A 19,649-nucleotide genomic window follows, 5' to 3' on the forward strand; every position below is an offset into this window, starting at 1 on the left:
CATAGAATCATTCAGACCTGTGGGAATGGGAAAACCCATCATCACATTCTTAATGGCTTCAGAAAGGCCATTTCTAAAATTAGCAGCCAATGCACACTCGTTCCACTGGGTCAGCACGGACCATTTCCGAAATTTTTGGCAATACACTTCAGCCTCGTCCTGGCCCTGAGACATAGCCAGCAAGGCCTTTTCTGCCTGAATCTCAAGATTGGGTTCCTCATAAAGCAAACCGAGCGCCAGAAAAAACGCATCAATGTCAGCCAATGCCGGATCTCCTGGCGCCAGCGAGAAGGCCCAATCCTGAGGGTCGCCCCGTAAAAAAGAAATAACAATTTTTACTTGCTGAGCGGAGTCTCCAGATGAACAGGGTTTCAGGGACAAAAACAATTTACAATTATTCCTGAAATTTCTAAATTTAAATCGGTCTCCGGAAAACGGTTCAGGAATCGGTATCTTAGGTTCTGACATAGGACTTCTGATAACATAATCTTGTATGCCCTGCACACGAGCAGCAAGCTGGTCCACACTTGTAATCAAGGTCTGGACATTCATGTCTGCAGCAAACACAAGCCACTCAGAGGTAAAGGGGAAAAGAAAAAAAATATGAGAGAGAGAAAAAAAAACTCAGAACTTTCTTTCTTATAATCCCGCTTCTGCAATGCATTTAACATTTAATACTGGCCTGGCAAACTGTTATGACCCCAATGGCGAGGGTCTCAGAGAAACAAGTAAGTCTGCGACGTACAAAAATCCAGCTCATAGGGCAGTGGTAACTGGGTTGACCATATATCTACTCCTAACGCCAACACTAGCAGTAGCCGGGGAACATGCCTACGTTGGTCGCTAGATGTCTCGCGCCAGCCGGAGGACTAACTACCCCTAGAAGAGGAAAACAAAGACCTCTCTTGCCTCCAGAGAATAGACCCCAAAAGTAGGATAGTAGCCCCCCACAAATAATAACGGTGAGGTAAGAGGAAATGACAAACACAGAGATGAACTAGATTTTAGCAAAGAGAGGCCCACTTTACTAATAGCAGAATGTAGTAAGATAACTTATATGGTCAACAAAAACCCTATCAAAATCCACACTGGAGATTCAAGAACCCCCGAACCGTCTAACGGCCCGGGGGGAGAACACCAGCCACCCTAGAGCTTCCAGCAAGGTCAGGAAACAGATTATATACAAGCTGGACAAAAATGAAAACAAAAACAAATAGCAAAAAGCAAGAAAGCAGACTTAGCTTAATCAAGCAGGAACCAGGATCAGTAGACAAGAGCACTACAGATTAGCTCTGATATCAACGTTGCCAGGCATTGAACTGAAGGTCCAGGGAGCTTATATAGCAACACCCCTGACCTAACGCCCCAGGTGAGCATACAAGGGATGAATGACATACCCAGAGTCAAATCACTAGTAGCCACTAGAGGGAGCCAAAAGGTAAATTCACAACACCCAAGTGTTTCACAGAAGTTTATAACGCAGAGCCATGAAAATAAAAAATAATTTTTCTTTTCTCAAAAAAGATTTTTTAGCCCACAATTTTTTATTTTCCCAAGGGTAACAGGAGAAATTGGACACCAAAAGTTGTTGTCAAGTTTCTCCTGAGTAAGCTGATACCCCATATGTGGGGGTAAACCACTGTTTGGGCACATGCCGGGGCTCGGAAGGGAAGTAGTGACATTTTGGAATGCAGACTTTGATGGAATGGTCTGCGGGCATCATGTTACGTTTGCAGAGCCCCTGATATGCCTAAACAGTAGAAACCCCCCACAAGTGACCCCATTTTGGAAACGAGACCCCCCAAGGAACTTATCTAGATGTGAAGTGAGCACTTTGAACCCCCAAGTGCTTCACAGAAGTTTACAATGCAGAGCCATGAAAATAAAAAATCATTTTTCTTTCCTCAAAAATGATGTTTTAGCAAGCAATTTTTTATTTTCATAAGGGTAACAGGAGAAATTGGACCCCAATAGTTGTTGCCCAGTTTGTCATGAGTATGCTGGTACCCCATATGTGGGGGTAAACCACTGTTTGGGTGCACATCAGGGCTCGGAAGGGAGGGAGCACCATTTGACTTTTTGAACGCAAGATTGGCTGGAATCAATGGTGGCGCCATGTTGCGTTTGGAGACCCCTGATGTGCCTAAACTGTGGAAACCCCTCAATTCTAACTTCAACACTAACCCCAACACTCCCCTAACCCTAATCCCAACTCTAGCCATAACCCTAATCACAAGTCTAACCCCAACACACTCCTAACCACAACCCTAACCCTAATCCCAACCCTAACCCTAATCCTAACCCTAATCCCAACCCTAACCCTAACCCCAACCCTAACCACAACTTTAACCCCAACACACCCCTAACCATAACCCTAATGACAAGCCTATTCTTAACCCTATTTACAACCCTAGCCCTAATTCCAACTCTAACTCTAATTCCAAACCTAAGGCTATGTGCCCACGTTGCGGATTCGTGTGAGATTTTCACGCACCATTTTTGGCATTTTGGCACTGCGTTTTACCTGCGGATTTATCGTGGATTTACAGTGTTTTTTATGCAGATTTCACCTGCGGATTCCTATTGAGCAACAGGTGTAAAACGCTGCGGAATCCGCACATAGAATTGACATACTGCGGAAAATACAACGCAGCATTCCCGCGCGGTATTTTCCGCACCACGGGCACAGCGGATGGTACTGTAAACCTGATGGAACACTGCTACAAATCCGCAGTGGATTGGCCGCAGCCAAATCCGCACCGTGTGCACATAGCCTAATTCTAACGCTAACCCTAGTTCTAACCCTAACCCTACCTGTTGTGAATTGGATTTTTTGGCTCCCTCTTGTGGTTACTAGCGACATGACACTTTGAGTTTCTTTCCTCAGCTTGGTACCCACCTGGCTCGTTAGTCCAGGGGTGTTGCTATTTAAGCTTCCTGGATTTTCAGTCTGGTGCCTGGCATCGTTGTAATCAGTTCCTTTCTGTTTGCTCCTGTCTGCTGGTCCTGGTTCTTGCAAAATAAGCTAAGTCCTGCTTCCTTATTTTTTGGTTATTTGCATTGCTCTTATTTTTGTCCAGCTTGTACTAAATGTGATTTCTGATTTTGCTGGAAGCTCTAGGGGGCTGATATTCTCCCTCCGGGCCATTAGACGGTTCGGGGGTTCTTTAATATTCAGCGTGGAAATTTTGATAGGGTTTTTGCTGACCGTATAAGTCATCTTCCTATATTCTGCTATTAGTCAGTGGGCCTCTCTTTGCTAAAAACCTAGTTCATTCTTACGTTTGTCTTTTCTTCTTACCTCACCGTTATTATTTGTTGGGGGCTTGTATCCAACTTTTGGGGTCTTTTCTCTGGAGGCAAGAAAGGTCTATCTTTTCCCTTCTAGGGTTAGTTAGTTCTCCGGCTGGCGCGAGACGTCTAGAACCAACGTAGGTACGTTCCCCGGCTGCTGCTATTTGTGGTGCTAGGATCAGGTATTCGGTCAGCCTAGTTACCACTGCCCTATGAGCTGGTTTTTGTGTTTGCAGACTTGGTAATAACTTCTGAGACCCTCTGCCATTGGGGTCATAACACCTACCCCTAACCCTACCCCTACCCCTAACCCTAACCCTAACCCTACCCCTAACCCTACCCCTATCCCTAACCCTACCATTAACCCTAACCCTACCCCTAGTTCTAACCCTAGTGGAAAAAATATATATTTTCTTTATTTTATTATTGTCCCTATGTATGGGGGTGATAAAGGGGGGGTCATTTACTATTTTTTTTATTTTGATCACTGTGATAGGTTTTATCACAGTGATCAAAATGTAGCTGGAACGAATCTGCCGGCCGGCAGATTCGGCGGGCGCACTGCACATGCACCCGCCATTTTGGAAGATGGCGGCGCCCGTGGAGGAGACGGACGGACACCGTGAAGCTCGGTAAGTATGAGGGGGGGTTCGGAGCACGGGGGGTGATCGGAGCAGGGGGGGTGGGATCGGAGCACGGGGGGAGCGGGCAGGAGGACGGGGGAACGGACAGGAGGACGGAGGGGAGCGGACCACAGAATGGAGGACTGGGGAGGTGATCGGTGGCGGTGGGGGGGTGCAGACCAGTGTTTCCAGCCATGGCCGATGATATTGCAGCATCGGCCATGGCTGGATTGTAATATTTCACCAGTTTTCATAGTGAAATATTACAAATCGCTCTGATTGGCTGTTTCACTTTCAACAGCCAATGAGAGCGATCGTAGCCATGGGGGGGTGAAGCAACCCCCCCTGGGCTGAAGTACCACTCCCCCTGTCCCTGCTGATCGGGTGAAATTGGAGTTAACCCTTTCACCCGATCTGCAGGGACGCTATCATTCTATGACGCCACATAGGCGTCACAGGTCGGATTGGCACCGACTTTCATGACGCCTACGTGGCGTCATGGCTCGGGAAGGGGTTAAAGTGCCGGGAGCGGTCCGTGATCGCTCCTGGCGCTTAGTGCCAGGTGTCAGCTGTAATAATCAGCTGACACCTGGCTGCGATCATCCGCGCTCCCCCCGTGAGTGCGGCTGATTGCATGTGACATACTATTCCGTCCATGGGAATTAGGGCCCAGGTCACATGTACGCAATAGTATTTCTGATGGCAGAAAGGGGTTAAATTTGCTTAAAAAAGAAGTTATACAACTTAGTGATATGCTTCTAGTTTCACTGGTCCACCAATCTTCAGCTATTCTCTTGAGTTCCAGTTTCATCAGTTCCATTTCCAACCATGTCTGTTACAAAATAGAGCATGTTCTGTGTCAGATCAGAACCATTGTTGTAGGACGTGTGCTGGATAACTAGCTTATCTTACTAGCCGAACCTGCCCCCTTCACCTTGGCCTATGCATAAACATAATAAGTCAAAAATGAAGCTTCCAAAAGTGTTTACCCAGAGATCAAGTAATCTGTAGGAATAGACACTGTTGTTTATTTATTATGTTTTGCTCATATTGCACCATCATATTCCACAGACATTGTCATTGCTGTCCCCATTACGGCTTACAATCTAAATTCCCTATCATTATTTCTTTAGAGTATGGGATGAAACTGGAGAACTCAGTGGAAACCCACACAAACACAGGAAGAACATACAAACTTCTTGCAGATGTTGTCCTTGGTTGGATTTGAACCCAGGACTCAAGGACAAAGCAACAATGCTAATCACTCAGCAACAGTGCTGTTTAACAGACACACCTTATTTACAAATCTGCCAAACACCACTAATACTGCTAAAATTGCGAAATGTTGAACACTTAACTATATAATCCATGCCATTACTGCACTTTGTCTCCTGTTCTCCTATCCTGCCATCTCTTTGGCTGACTGCAGCAGTGACATTCTGTAAACCCACATGATTGCTGCAGCCAATCGCTGGCCACATTGGTCTCATGCCATATATTGCTGAGACCAGTGATTGGGTGTAGTTGTCTTTTGAGGTATATAAGGCTTTAATACTGCAGCCAGGCAAACAAACAACTATCCTAATTGGAATGTGGCTTTGGAACAGCAAATATTACAAACACTTTGCAAAATCAAGAGTCAAATGAGAAGTTTACTTTCTGTCTATATATCGGTCTATCATCTATCTGTCTAATAAGAATTTTACAAAACGTGTATTAATGAAAATATTTGATTGACAAATGAAGATTTAAAATTATCATAAAAATTTTTATTTTATTTTCAATCTATAAAATATTCAGTTGCTAGTCATAGATTGGGAACACTTTTTAATGAAGTGTCTTCTATTATTTGGACATTTATTTTACACAAGAAAAAAAAAATGCAGAAATGACTTCAGACTGCCGTCCCTCTGAGCTTTGGGGCCTGCAAAATTCTCCCATTTGAGCTGCATCAAAGTGAAGGAAATTCAAGGATCACTAACGTCTCAGATCGTAGCACTTGCCCTAACAACCAAGGTTCAGGAATTCTTTGGAGCAGACTGAGGTCATTTTTCTCCTCTTTTTTTCCTAGTGCCTTTCTGTATTAATCAGAGCTCACAGCTCAGATTGGTCTTCAACTTCCTCCCAATCCTTCCTAAGCCTGTCATTTCGAGCTATTATTTACTTTAATGGACTTTGGCTGATCCCTTATGAAGCTTTGGATCTGAGAATAATAAGGCTAGAGAGTAACGGGCACAGACATGGGTGTGGATTTGCCTGCAGATTAACTGTGGCAGATGGGCTTTGCAGCGGTTTCCTGTGTGCTGAGTGTTGATTGAGAGAGCATAATGAGAGAGGTGGTGTCAGTACAATGACTGCAACCACTTCATTGCGCCTTTCCTCTAAACAACCCCATTTTTCGAAACCTTTGGCTTGTGAAATTTTAGGAAGTCAAAGCACAAGAACAAGTACAAAAACAACTGTAAATAACCATGAATGGTAATCCAACATTAATTGGTTTCCAGTTGAATTAAATACACATTTTAGGTGATAAAAAGAAACATTAACTAGAGATGCTAGATATATTATTATTAAAATTGTTAATATTATTTATTATTATTATTATTATCATTATCTTTTTTTTATTATTATTATTATTATTATTATTATTATTATTATTATACTCTTATTTATATTTCTTTATTTTTGTAAATATTTTACTATAATTGCAAGAAGACTACAGGTCAAGTTTGTATACATGGGACACAATTTTTTTGCCACAATCCCTTCTTATTGGTTTCTAAAAGTTTCCACACACTGCTGTATAAGCTAAAACCACCAATTATCCTACTCCTTTGTAAACCTTTATCAAGATTTTCAAAACGTCTTTCATTTCACTGTTGTCACTCAATGAAAAGGAAACTAACCACCATGTCAAGACAACTCAGCTGCCTGGCAACCGAAAGACCACATTCTAACTTTGAGATGTCCGGTGTCTCAGCTAATGCTAAAAGGACTGCAGTGTCAGGCCAGCTACATGGGATTCCTGTCTACTGCAGAGTGCAAACAAAATTAGATTGTTGGTATATGTCTCAATAGGTGGCTCCTGTCTGCTACATTATTATGCTTACATTGTGTTTATGAGGTGTACTACTCACAAGGAATATGAACATTTTTGGGATTTTGCTGACTGATGGATAATGACAACTGATGAATTTGATGTGAAAAATAAAGTAGCAAATAGTTTGTAGTAGCTAGTGATCATATTACTTTTCACTTATTCTCCCATAGACAAATGTATTCTACCTAAGTATTTTGAGTTTTGGAAATAACATCTAAAATATGGGATTTCAATATTATAGAAACTTGCAAATACAAAAATGGATAAAATATTAGGTCAAGGTATTATTTTGACCAGCATGCTTGAACTATAAAACGGTTTATAAAGCAATGTAATTTTAATTAATTTAATTTATAACCACCTTGTGTATTTTGTAGTTTTAAAGACCATTTTTCCATGAGCAAATAGGTTGAGAATTAGAGTTATGACATTACACCTCATAAACAAAAAGTCTAAGTAAAGCAGCGGATAGGATACAGATAAACAAAATAATCCAGCTCACCCTTTCCAAAAACTGATCTGATCGTTTGGGAAGCCCAGAAGGCTTGGCGTTTTGGATAAATATGTCAAAGAAAGATAAAGGATCCAGCTTCCATTATGTATAAACAACATCAAATTCAATTTAATCCTTTAAATTAGTGTTTCTTTATAAAGGGTATACTTTTTTGAGCAGATAAAATCCACCTATAGAGTTGAGACATACAGTATACCAACAGTCTAATTGTTTATATATGAATTCATGGTTCATAAAGCAAATTGAAGCAATGTATTGCTGAAATGTCCATTGTGTTAGTGTCAAAATGTCAAACTCTATTGACCATGGTTTTATATACTCATATTTATTACATTATTTATAAATTCTTCTGTATCAGTTTTGAAAAACAAACTTCACCTGGTTCAAAAACGTAGAAAATGGTTAATAAAATCCTGAAAAAAATAGGTTAGCTAAATACAATAGAATTTTAGTGGAAGTATAACACATATCTTAGATACAGTATATAAATCTGTGAGTAAGTATTCGTGGGGCTGAACTACTGGACAAATCAAGCGCAAGATAATCTGGAAAGATGCTTCACCAACTGAATAATAGAAGTAATGCTGGAGCAAGCATTGGCCTCAAATCACTTCCTACACACTAATTATGAGGATTTCTATAAGGATGATATTTATATATTTATTTCGTTTGAGGTTTACAGAACTGTATAATGTATGAACAGTGGTGTATAAAACAATTTATGAGAAAATCAGGTATCTGCACCATGACGTGGAAAAATACTAGTGGTCATATTGTATAGGCTGACATTGTGGCTAAGAAGTATACAAGTCTGGGATGAAGCTTAGTGAGAATTTTATTGAATGAAGCCATGAGTACCAAACAATTCCAGTTTTCACTTGGCATCATCCATCACCACCTTTCTATGAAGAAATCAGTTGCACTAGAAGGCCATGCCCATTTCTAAAGAGTAGGCACCATAAATTTTTTAAAAAATTGCATCACTTTAATTTCCAGGTAATCTTCATACATCTTCATACATCTTTTGCAAAATAAGTGAAAAAGGATGCGGCACTCACCGGTTTGAAAAAATGTGCAATATTTCTTTATTCCATACCTTGACATTTGGACTTACAACTTTACGTGCAGGTTACAGAGGCATGCAGGGAGAGGCAGAGTGGACATCTTCATGCAATGAATGAATTGGTTCTAAAATAATTGATTTACCTGCAAATTTCATTGTGCTAAACCAGCAGGCCACCATTTTGCTGATTTCTGAGGTCTGATGAGGGGTTGAAAAACAATACACTTAATAATATACTCACCTCTCCATGACCCTCTCCATGTCTGTGCCATTGCCACAGCTTCATCCCGTCCTTCCAATTGTTCCTCTTCTGTGTATTTCTGGTTCCAAGTTTACCATCACTGTTTGTGACTAGACCCCAAAAGAGAAGAACGTTGAAGAGAAGCACTGAGTGGGGAGCTGTGGCAATGAGATAATTATTGAGAGGAGAGGTGACTATAGTAGTATATTGTTTTTAACCCCTTCAGGACAGATTCAGTGCACTGAGGAATTTATTTGATGCAAATCGAATCTCCCTGCCCAAATCTAGTGAACCTGCCTGAATCAAATTTTGGTAAATTTCCTCAACTTCTAGGCTTGACCTCTACCTTCATCCTTCAAGGAGAATTTAGATTTCAAATATTTAGGGGTCAATAGAATAAATAAAATTAAAATTGTATTTTACCACTATTTGATGACTTAATATTTAGAAAAAAACATTTAGTTTCACATGTTATATTGGTTATGTTAAATATATAGTATATCAAGTGTGCTATGCATCCTAATTCCAAGAATATTTTAAGTGTAAGTTATTCAGATTTATAAAAATATTTTTTTTAATAATGGAAGCATATGTATAATAGATGAAACCGTTACAACTCCCCGACCTACTACCTACTTTTCCAATATTGCAAGCATGAGAGGACAGTGTCTTCAACCTCTCTGTACCAGTCTGTTGCTGTTAGGTCACATTCAAACGTTCAGTATTTGGTCAGTACATTACATCAGTATTTATAAGTCAAAACCTGGAATGGAACAATCAGAGGAAAAGTATAAAATAAACATGTCACCACTTATCACCCTCACCTGGGCTTAGATTACAAATACTGAATGTGTAAATGTGACCTCCGTTTCCTTACTATTTTTTTACATTTGTATTGTATGTATGTAAACTCTCTTAACTTATACAGCACCCTAGAATCAACGTTGCTTTAAAAATAAATAATAATAACACTAATAAGTGAGCCCAATTATTTTGCACACTACTGTGTTTAATTCTGCACAAACTCTGAGATTTTTTAATTTGTTGCACATTACTTGTAGGGGAAAATATATCTGTAATGCGACGCTAGGTTGTGGTACTATATGTTTCTGTACAATGCTTCTATAGATAGTGGCAGATATAAAAGACTAAGCTAATCTCCCAGCTAAGGTGACAGGTTTTGTCACTCAGTATAGAAGGGACTGTGTTACTGCAATAAACCTCAGCCCAATTCTCCATCACATAGCAAGGATTACATTTTTGCTGGTTTGAGAGTTCTGCACAAAATTCTCCGTAAAACTAGGATTGAACCAACCAGGACTGATTCAGCTCTCAACCAACAGCCTATTAGCAGCTATCAGATCTGCATCTATAGAATGTGTGCCGCAGTCTACGTAAGCAGTGTTGCCATGTGAATGAGGCTGTGAGGTTAGCATGTAAATGAGGATGCTACAACAAAAAAAATTACCGTAATCTGGTGTAAACAAAAGCTATATAAATAAACAATAAAAATAAATACATAATAAAAAAAAATATTCCACGTGTCCTGCTAAATTTCAGTGAAAAAATAAGCTACAATATGTGAATGGGAAATTTAATTGCCATTGCACATTTATCTAGAATGCATAAAAGAAAGTCCTGGCGGAATGTGTTATATAATTATGCGCTTACAAATTCTCCTTTCTAGATCGCTTTAATTTGCTCATGAAAACAATAACAAGTACAAGCTCTGATATTACACAATAATTCAGCACCTTTGTTGCTGCCCGCCATTGATTAAATGTTACTCTATTCTTGCAAGAACACCTGGCCCCTTTTCATTAAGCGATTTTAATTTGTTACAAAAGATTACATTATATGATTGCCGTGTATTTTCTTCAGAACAAAAGGCTTTTTGTGTTTTATTTCAAACTGCACTTCCTCTACCTGCTGCCATCACAATGGAGATGATTTCAGTGGAAGCAGACAGACTGCACATGAATTGCTGCTTCACGTGACACCAAATATGTTTTGTTTTAGAGCGTACTCAATTTCTAAATCTTCTCAGTCATAGCCTCTTGTGCTTTCATGGCCTTGACTTATGGGCAGCGAGCATATGTCCTTCCTTGTAAGAACAAATGATTTCTGCAACTGTATTGTGATATATGATTGAAACACACGGGAAATGCGCTGCATTTATAAAGACTTATGTGCATGCCTTGGGTGCATTCGCGACATTAGGCCATTGTGCCTTAAGCTCCCAAGTGGTAAATGAACTTCATAATAGGATGCCAAGAAATCACAAAAGCTAACTGACGCTAATTTTTTTAACACAGTATAGAATTAAATCATCGCCTTTATCCAGTGAGTAGCATATAGTTTGTTGTTTACGAAAAGAAATAGCATCTTTGACACTTAGCATACAGTTGACATTTTACACTAAACATTTTCCTTTACTGAGTTTTTTTTCCTCTTAATATAATTATGTATATTAACTATATATTCTAAGAACGCCACAGTCAAAGAACAGTAATTATCTTTTTACAAAATATGTGTATGTAGTTTAAGGCCTCATTTAGACGGCTGGGATTTTTCTGGTACATAAAAAGACGGACTGTTACTCATCAGTGTTTTGAACACAAGCTTTATCTGTGCTTGATCTGTGTGTCAGTTTTTACCATATATGCTTTATCAGTGATTTTCACATAGCAAGAAAAAAATAATAATAAAAAAGTGATACATACATAAATTGTAAGGGTATGTGCCCACAATCCGTATGTGCAGCAGAAACGACTACATCTCAAAATACTTGCATTTATTCCACATTTTTGCTTGTTTTTTCCAATCTATTAAAATGAGTGTAAAATTCTACACAATTTGTGGAAAGGTTGACAGGCTACAAATCTGATTCTGCTTCAAATCTGCAAGGAAAATGTAAGAAAAGTGTACATGAGATTTCAGATTTCTCATGCACTGTGCTGGGATAATAAAATGCTGCATTTTTTGCACAAATCACATAAAAAAAGCGATGAAAACGTGACATTGAAGATTGTCAAAAGCTTCTCAATCCTTTGCAGTGTCAATCATTTATGCACATTTTATTCCAAGTGCATTTTTTCAAAGTGTCTGACAGTTAAACATGGCAGGAATCTAATACTCATCTCTCTTCTCTTTATACAGGTGTATGTCTCATTCATCTTTCTTTGTTCCTGTGTGCATTTTCAAACATTTGTCTGGCGTTTTTATGTTTCTTTTTGAGTAATGGCTTCTTCCTAGCAGAGTGGCCTTTCAGCCCTTGTTGATACAGTACTTGTATCACTGTTGATATTGACACAATCTTACCAGCTTCCGCCATCATCTTCATAAGGTCTTTTGCTTTTGTCCTTGTGTTGATATGCACATATAGGATCAAAGCACATTCATCTCTGGGACACAGAACCCATCTCCTTCCTGAGCGGTATGATGGCTGGACATTCCCATCTTGTTTGTACCTGCATATAATTATTTGTACAGATGAACAAGGCACCTTCAGGTATGTTGAAATTGTACCCAAGGATGAGCCAGACTTGTGCATGTCCACAATTGTCTTTCTGATATCTTGGCTGATTTCTTTAGACTTTCCCATTAAGCTACACATAGAAGCAGTGTGCTTAAGGTGTGCATTAACCCCTTAATCCCATATGACATACTGTCCCATCGAGGTGACCTGGGACTTAATTCCCAGTGACGGGATAGCACGTCATAGTCGATCAGCCGCACTCACGGGTGGAGCGCGGCCGATCGCCGCCAGGTGTCAGCTGATTATTACAGCTGACATCCGCAACTATGTGCCAGGAGCACTCACGGACCGCTCCTGGCACATTAACCCCCAGAATACTGCGATCAAACATGATCGCAGCATTCCAGCAGCATAGGGAAGCATCGTGCAGGGAGGGGCTCCCTGCATGCTTCCCTGAGACCCTCTGAACAACGCGATGTGATTGCGTTGTTCAGAGGGCCGCCTACCTCTTCCTCCCTGCAGGCTCCGGATCCAAAATGGCCGCAGAGTGTGAGATCAGCGATCTGATAATATATAGTGATGTCCCCCTGGGACAATGTAAAAAAAGTAAAAAAAAAATATTTACATGTGTAAAAAAAAAAAAAAAAAAATCCTAAATAAAGAAAAAAAATATTTAGAGAAAAAAGGAGGAAAAAGAGTCTAATGCTCGGAAGTAAACAATTAGAAACAAACTTTATTGGATATCAGAAATATGAATACATACAGATAAAAACAGTGTGTAATACACATATATAAAAGAAGCAGAGCAATCAGAAAGATAAGGGTACGTGACAAACTCCAACCAATTGGTGAGAACCAATAAATACACTGCTCCACCAGATGAGCACGTTAGTAAAATAGCAGATGCCTACTGTGGAACAATAAATAATTATATCCATGTAAATATAACTGACTCATAGGGTAACAGAACTTAAAGCCCCTTGGCAGTACGGCTCCCAAATAGACGCATGCCTGCTGCCAAATACAGCTTAATAGTAACCGTACCCAAAAAGAGACAGAAGATTAAGTCTGGCAAGTCCAGACTAACAGTCAAATAGTAAAGGCAAAATGAGCCACAGTATCTAGCAAAGTCATAGCAGCTAGTGATAGTTACCCATTTGGTAAATAGCAGGCGTCCTGGATCTCACTCCCCAACGCACGTTTCGGTGCTAATCCACCTTCTTCAAGGGGGCGTGGTTTCAATAGTGACCGAACCCTCCCTTTTATATCCGGCATGGATAGACACCTGGTGTGTGAGTCTCCAATGCAGAGCGCTGTTTCAAAGATGGGAGAAAGAGATATGTGCCACCAAGACCGCCAAATTCCAGCGGGATGTTGGAGATAAGCAGTCCAACACAGTATATAGGTGGAATAGAAAATCACGTCAGTATAGGAGGGGATCAAGGAGAAGATCTGTATCTGTATCTATGACGTCTCACGTATCTAGCGAGGAATCATCCAAATCACACTCAAAGATTGCCGAGCCTCATAAGATGTTTCCCATTAAAGATAATCAAGGGGCTAAGCGCAAAGTTGGTTACTTTAACAAGCAAGACAAAAAGCACAAATATAACCAACTTGAGGTAATTAACCTATCCGAACATGTCCTTACTCATGCTCAGCTGGAGGTTCTCTCCAGGGGTCTAACGTTTTCACCAACTAATAATTTTGATTCTTTTACAGCTATAAAGGATTTATTCTTATTTTCAAGAAAATTAATTCTCAAAAAATTACATAACAAAGAAATTGGTGGGCAATCAAATAACGCACAAGTAGAAATAGAAGCCCTCAGAGCCTTGGAGGAACTTCTAGCTGAGCAAGACTCACCAGCCACAGGTACGTTCCCTCGGTCTGTCTATCCACGGTCGACTCGCTTTCCCCCCTTGTCGGTTTGTCCCGCTGTTGATATTTTTACCAGGTTAGTGATGGAGGATTTCCATCATTTACCTATAACACGAAAAATTGATAATTTAACAGCTCGACAGCGGATAGCCCTAAAAGATCTTAGGAGCTATAAGGATATTGTTATAAAACCAGCCGACAAGGGGGGAAACATAGTTATATGGCCACAGTGGATGTACGAGAAGGAAGCTTATAGGCAGTTAAGAGATAAGAAAACATACTGCCGTCTCGATTGTAATCCCATTGTGTCCTTTTCTGCTGAATTGGAGGTGATTCTACAGCAGGCTTGTGATAAGGGAATCATCCCTAAAAAAGTGATGGATGGTCTATTTATAAAAGCTCCGAAAGTTCCGACCATTTACTTTACACCTAAGATTCACAAAGATCCGCTGACACCGCCCGGTCGGCCCATTGTGTCCGGTCTGGGTGGACTTTGTGAACCTATTTGCAAATTTATTGATCACTACCTCAAGCCGCTTGTGGAAACACTACCATCATTTGCACGTGACACAATGGATGTGTTGTCTAGAATAGATGGCATGTCCCTGGACGGGGAAACGCTACTTGTGACTATTGATGTAGAGTCGCTGTACACGTGCATCCGACATAGTGACGGTCTCAGGGCATGTCAATTTTTTCTTGCTGGCAGCAACTGGGATGGCCCGATGTGTGGCTTTATTCTGGAGCTGCTCCATTTCATCCTGACCCACAACTTTTTCGTTTTTCGGGATGTCTTTTACTTGCAGCGGTGCGGCACTGCCATGGGGGCGGCTTGTGCGCCCTCTTTCGCCAACCTTTTCCTAGGATTTTGGGAGAGGGAGGTGTTTGGGGGAGAGGGTGCCCAGGCCGCGGACCATGTGCAGTGCTGGCTACGCTATATAGACGACATCCTTATTGTGTGGCAGGGTAGCGAGCAGCAGCTATTGAGCTTTGTGGAGGAGTTGAATTCCAACCCTTTTAATATAAAGCTGACATGTAAGTACAGCAGAACCGAGGTGGAGTTCCTAGATGTGAAAATTCTGGTGGATGAACATCTCCAATTACAGACTGATGTATATCGGAAACCCACCTCGGTCAATGCACTATTGCATGCCAGCTCTAGCCATCCAGCATCCACCATTAGGGCCATCCCAGTTGGCCAATTTCTAAGAATGAGACGTATTTGTTCCTCTGAGGAGAGATTTGAGACTCAGGCAATCGACCTTCATGACAGATTTCGGATGCGCGGGTACAGCGAGCGCTGCATCAAGCAAGGATACCAACGGGCTAAAAAAAGTAATCGTTCTACACTATTACATGGGCAGTGTAAAAACAAGAAAGATAATGATCAGATCAGATTCATATCTACATTTAATGGCCAGTGGATGCAGATGAGGGATTGCCTTAGGCGTCACTGGAGTGTTCTTCAGACAGACCCCATTCTATCAAAACATCTACCGAGTGATCCACTGATGACGGCTAGGAGGAGTCAGAATTTGGGTGACATGTTGGTCAATAGTCATTATGTTCCTCATATTCAAAGTCCATTTAACTCGCGTGGGCCTCCACAGGGTTGTTTTCCCTGTGGTAGATGTATATCTTGCAAAAATATTCTGAGAACGACTGTCTTCACCTCATCTGATGGGACACGGAACTTCAACATTAGGCAGTATATCACCTGTACGACTTCACAGGTGATTTATTATGCCACATGTGGCTGTCAAAAAATATATATAGGCCTGACATCACGGCAACTAAAAACACGTACTCGCGAACATGTGCGCGATATACTTGCATCAGCTACAGTTACTGATTTAACCTTGCTTAAAACGATCCCTAGGCATTTTAAATGTTTCCATCAGAGTAACCCGAGGTCTTTCATGGTCAAGGGAATTCAGCATGTCCAACTTGGGATCCGTGGTGGGGACATTAAACGACTACTTGCCCAGAAAGAGTGCAGATGGATCACCATTCTGGGCACGATGTCCCCCCACGGGCTTAACGAATCCCATGGGTTTGCTTCGTTTCTCTGATCAAAATAAGTGCTAGTTGCTTCATGTGTCTCCATTATTTGTCGTCTACTGTTGCTATCTTGATTTTTAATGGTTTCATTGTTTCTGTTTTTAATTATGGCACTTATGTTTGTTTTTTATCTTGTTTTTATTATAGTGATTATCTATAGTTAAGATTTATCTTCTATGACATACTTGCCCAAAGATGCACCTCCTGATCCTGGGGACACCTGTGGCTTTAGGCCTATATGAAGATTTGGTCCGGACATATTCTGTATATACATACAAAAGCGGTGTAAACAACTTCCAGCTCTAAAAACAACTATGAACTACAAAGTATTGATCATTTATGGCTAAGATCTATCCTCTTTGATATGCTTACCTATAGATGTATTTCTTTATCCTGGGGATACTGTTGAGCTTCAGACTTTTATGAAGATCTTGTCTGGATGCATTCGGTGTATATATACGGCAGTGGTGTAAACAAATGAGAATCCACCAACGGGATCGTTTTTGAAGATTGTTTATGTTTACGATCTGCGGACATAGATCTACTTGTATAATATGTATGTTACATGTTGATATGTTTGACATATAGCATTGCCGTTTGTGTATTACAATTGATTACATGGCCAATGCTCGTCTGGTACTGCCTCGACTTGGTTTTGTTGTGTGGTGGCAGCTGGGCGCTGTTCGCCTCACATAACTTGACTGGTACGGTGTTTTTACAGACGTATTACTGTCTAAGGCCTTATTTAGTAATTATTTGTATTTATGTCTGTATTATATCTATTTATATACGATTGTTCTTTGTTGTGCTTTCATTATGTTTTGATACCGCTGTAACTGTGTTACAACTGTTTGCCTGTCTTGTTCTATGCGGCCTACATACGATATATTTCTCCAATGTATATTTGGGTTGCTAGGATACCACATGGCGCGTGCGCACTTGCCGCTCCTGACTGTCTGGGATTGCGCCCTGGCACTACATCCTCTTCTGCCCTGTCATGTGGTGGTGGTTGGCGCCGCCCACCCCATGTGACTTGGCTACGGGGCTTGTGTTCCATGGATGCATATCAGGCCGGAGACGGCTTGTGCGCTTGCGCCATTACAGCGCTCTGCATTGGAGACTCACACACCAGGTGTCTATCCATGCCGGATATAAAAGGGAGGGTTCGGTCACTATTGAAACCACGCCCCCTTGAAGAAGGTGGATTAGCACCGAAACGTGCGTTGGGGAGTGAGATCCAGGACGCCTGCTATTTACCAAATGGGTAACTATCACTAGCTGCTATGACTTTGCTAGATACTGTGGCTCATTTTGCCTTTACTATTTGACTGTTAGTCTGGACTTGCCAGACTTAATCTTCTGTCTCTTTTTGGGTACGGTTACTATTAAGCTGTATTTGGCAGCAGGCATGCGTCTATTTGGGAGCCGTACTGCCAAGGGGCTTTAAGTTCTGTTACCCTATGAGTCAGTTATATTTACATGGATATAATTATTTATTGTTCCACAGTAGGCATCTGCTATTTTACTAACGTGCTCATCTGGTGGAGCAGTGTATTTATTGGTTCTCACCAATTGGTTGGAGTTTGTCACGTACCCTTATCTTTCTGATTGCTCTGCTTCTTTTATATATGTGTATTACACACTGTTTTTATCTGTATGTATTCATATTTCTGATATCCAATAAAGTTTGTTTCTAATTGTTTACTTCCGAGCATTAGACTCTTTTTCCTCCTTTTTTCTATACATTGTTTGAGTCGTTCTTTGCTCATCAGCAACATGCAATTCAGCATGTGCCTGCGATTACACGCATGGTAAAGGTCACTAGATCAAAACATGTTTTTAGGGCTATTTCTTAAATAGAAAAAAAATATTGTTTCAATAAATACATTTCCTTATCTAAAAAAATAAATAAAAGTACACATATTTAGTATCGCCGCGTCCATAACAACCCGACCTATTTAACTGTCCCATTAATTTAACCCCTTTAGTAAACACCGTAAAAAAAGAGGCAAAAAACAAACCACCAAACAAAAAGTGGAATAACACACGATCAAAAAGACAGATATAAATAACCATGGTAATGTTGAAAACGTCATCTTGTCCCACAAAAAATGAGCTGTGATACAGCATCATCAGCAAAAAAATAAAATAGTTATAGTCCTTAAAATAAAGCGATGCAAAAAGTTATTTTTATATAAAATAGTTTTTAACGTATAAAAGCGCCAAAACATAAAAAAATATATAAATGAGGTATCAATGTAATCATACTGATCCGAAGAATAAAACTGCTTTATCAATTTTACCAAACGTGGAATGGAATAAATGCCCCCCCCCCCAAAACAAATTCATGAATAGCTGGTTTTTGGTCATTCTGCCTCAAAAAAATCAGAATAAAAAAAAAAAAGTCACGTGCCCTAAAATGGTACCAATAAAAGCGTCAACTCATCCCGCAAAAAACAAGACCTCACATGACTCTGTGGACCAAAATATGGAAAAATTATAGCTCTCAAAACGTGAAGACGCAAAAACTATTTTTTGCAATAAAAAGCGTCTTTTAGTGTGTGACAGCTGCCAGTCATAAAAATCAGCTAAAAAACCTGCTATAAATAGTAAATAAACCCCCCCCTTCATCACCCCCTTAGTTAGGGAAAATAATAATAAACAATTATTTATTCCATTTTTCCTTTAGGGTTATGGTTAGGATTTGGGTTGGGGCTAAAGTTAGGGTTAGGGCTACAGTTAGGGTTGGGGCTAAAGTTTGGGTTTCGATTACATTTACAGTTAGGATTAGGGTTTCGATTAGGGTTATGGGTGTGTTGGAGCTAGGGGTGTGGTTAGGGTTGGGATTAGGGTTAGGGGTGTGTTAGGGTTAGGGTTAGCGGCATGTTCAGGTTAGGGGTGTAGTTAGGATTACGGTTATGGTTGGGATTAGGGTTAGGGTTGTGTTTGGGTTATGGTTTCAGTTAGAATTGGGGGATTTCCACTGTTTAGGCACATCAGGGGCTCTCCAAACACGACATGGCGACCGATCTCAATTCTAGCCAATTCTGCATTGAAAAAGTAAAACAGTGCTCCTTCCCTTCCGAGCTCTCCCGTGCTCCCAAACAGGGGTTTAAGTTACTTGGGGGGTCTAGTTTCCAATATGGGGTCACTTGTGGGGGTTTCTACTGTTTAGGTACATCAGGGCCTCTGCAAACGCAATGTGACGCCTGCAGACCATTCCATTTTTTTTAAGTCTGCATTCCAAAAGGCGCTCCTTCCCTTCTGAGCTCTGCCATGCGCCCAAACATTGTTCCCCCCACATTTGGGGTATGAGCATACTCAGGACAAATTGGACAACAACTTTTGGGGTCCAATTTCTCCTGTTACCCTTGTGAAAGTTCAAAACTGGGGG

This window comes from Ranitomeya variabilis, chromosome 2, assembly GCF_051348905.1.
Source record: "Ranitomeya variabilis isolate aRanVar5 chromosome 2, aRanVar5.hap1, whole genome shotgun sequence".
NCBI lineage: Eukaryota > Metazoa > Chordata > Amphibia > Anura > Dendrobatidae > Ranitomeya > Ranitomeya variabilis.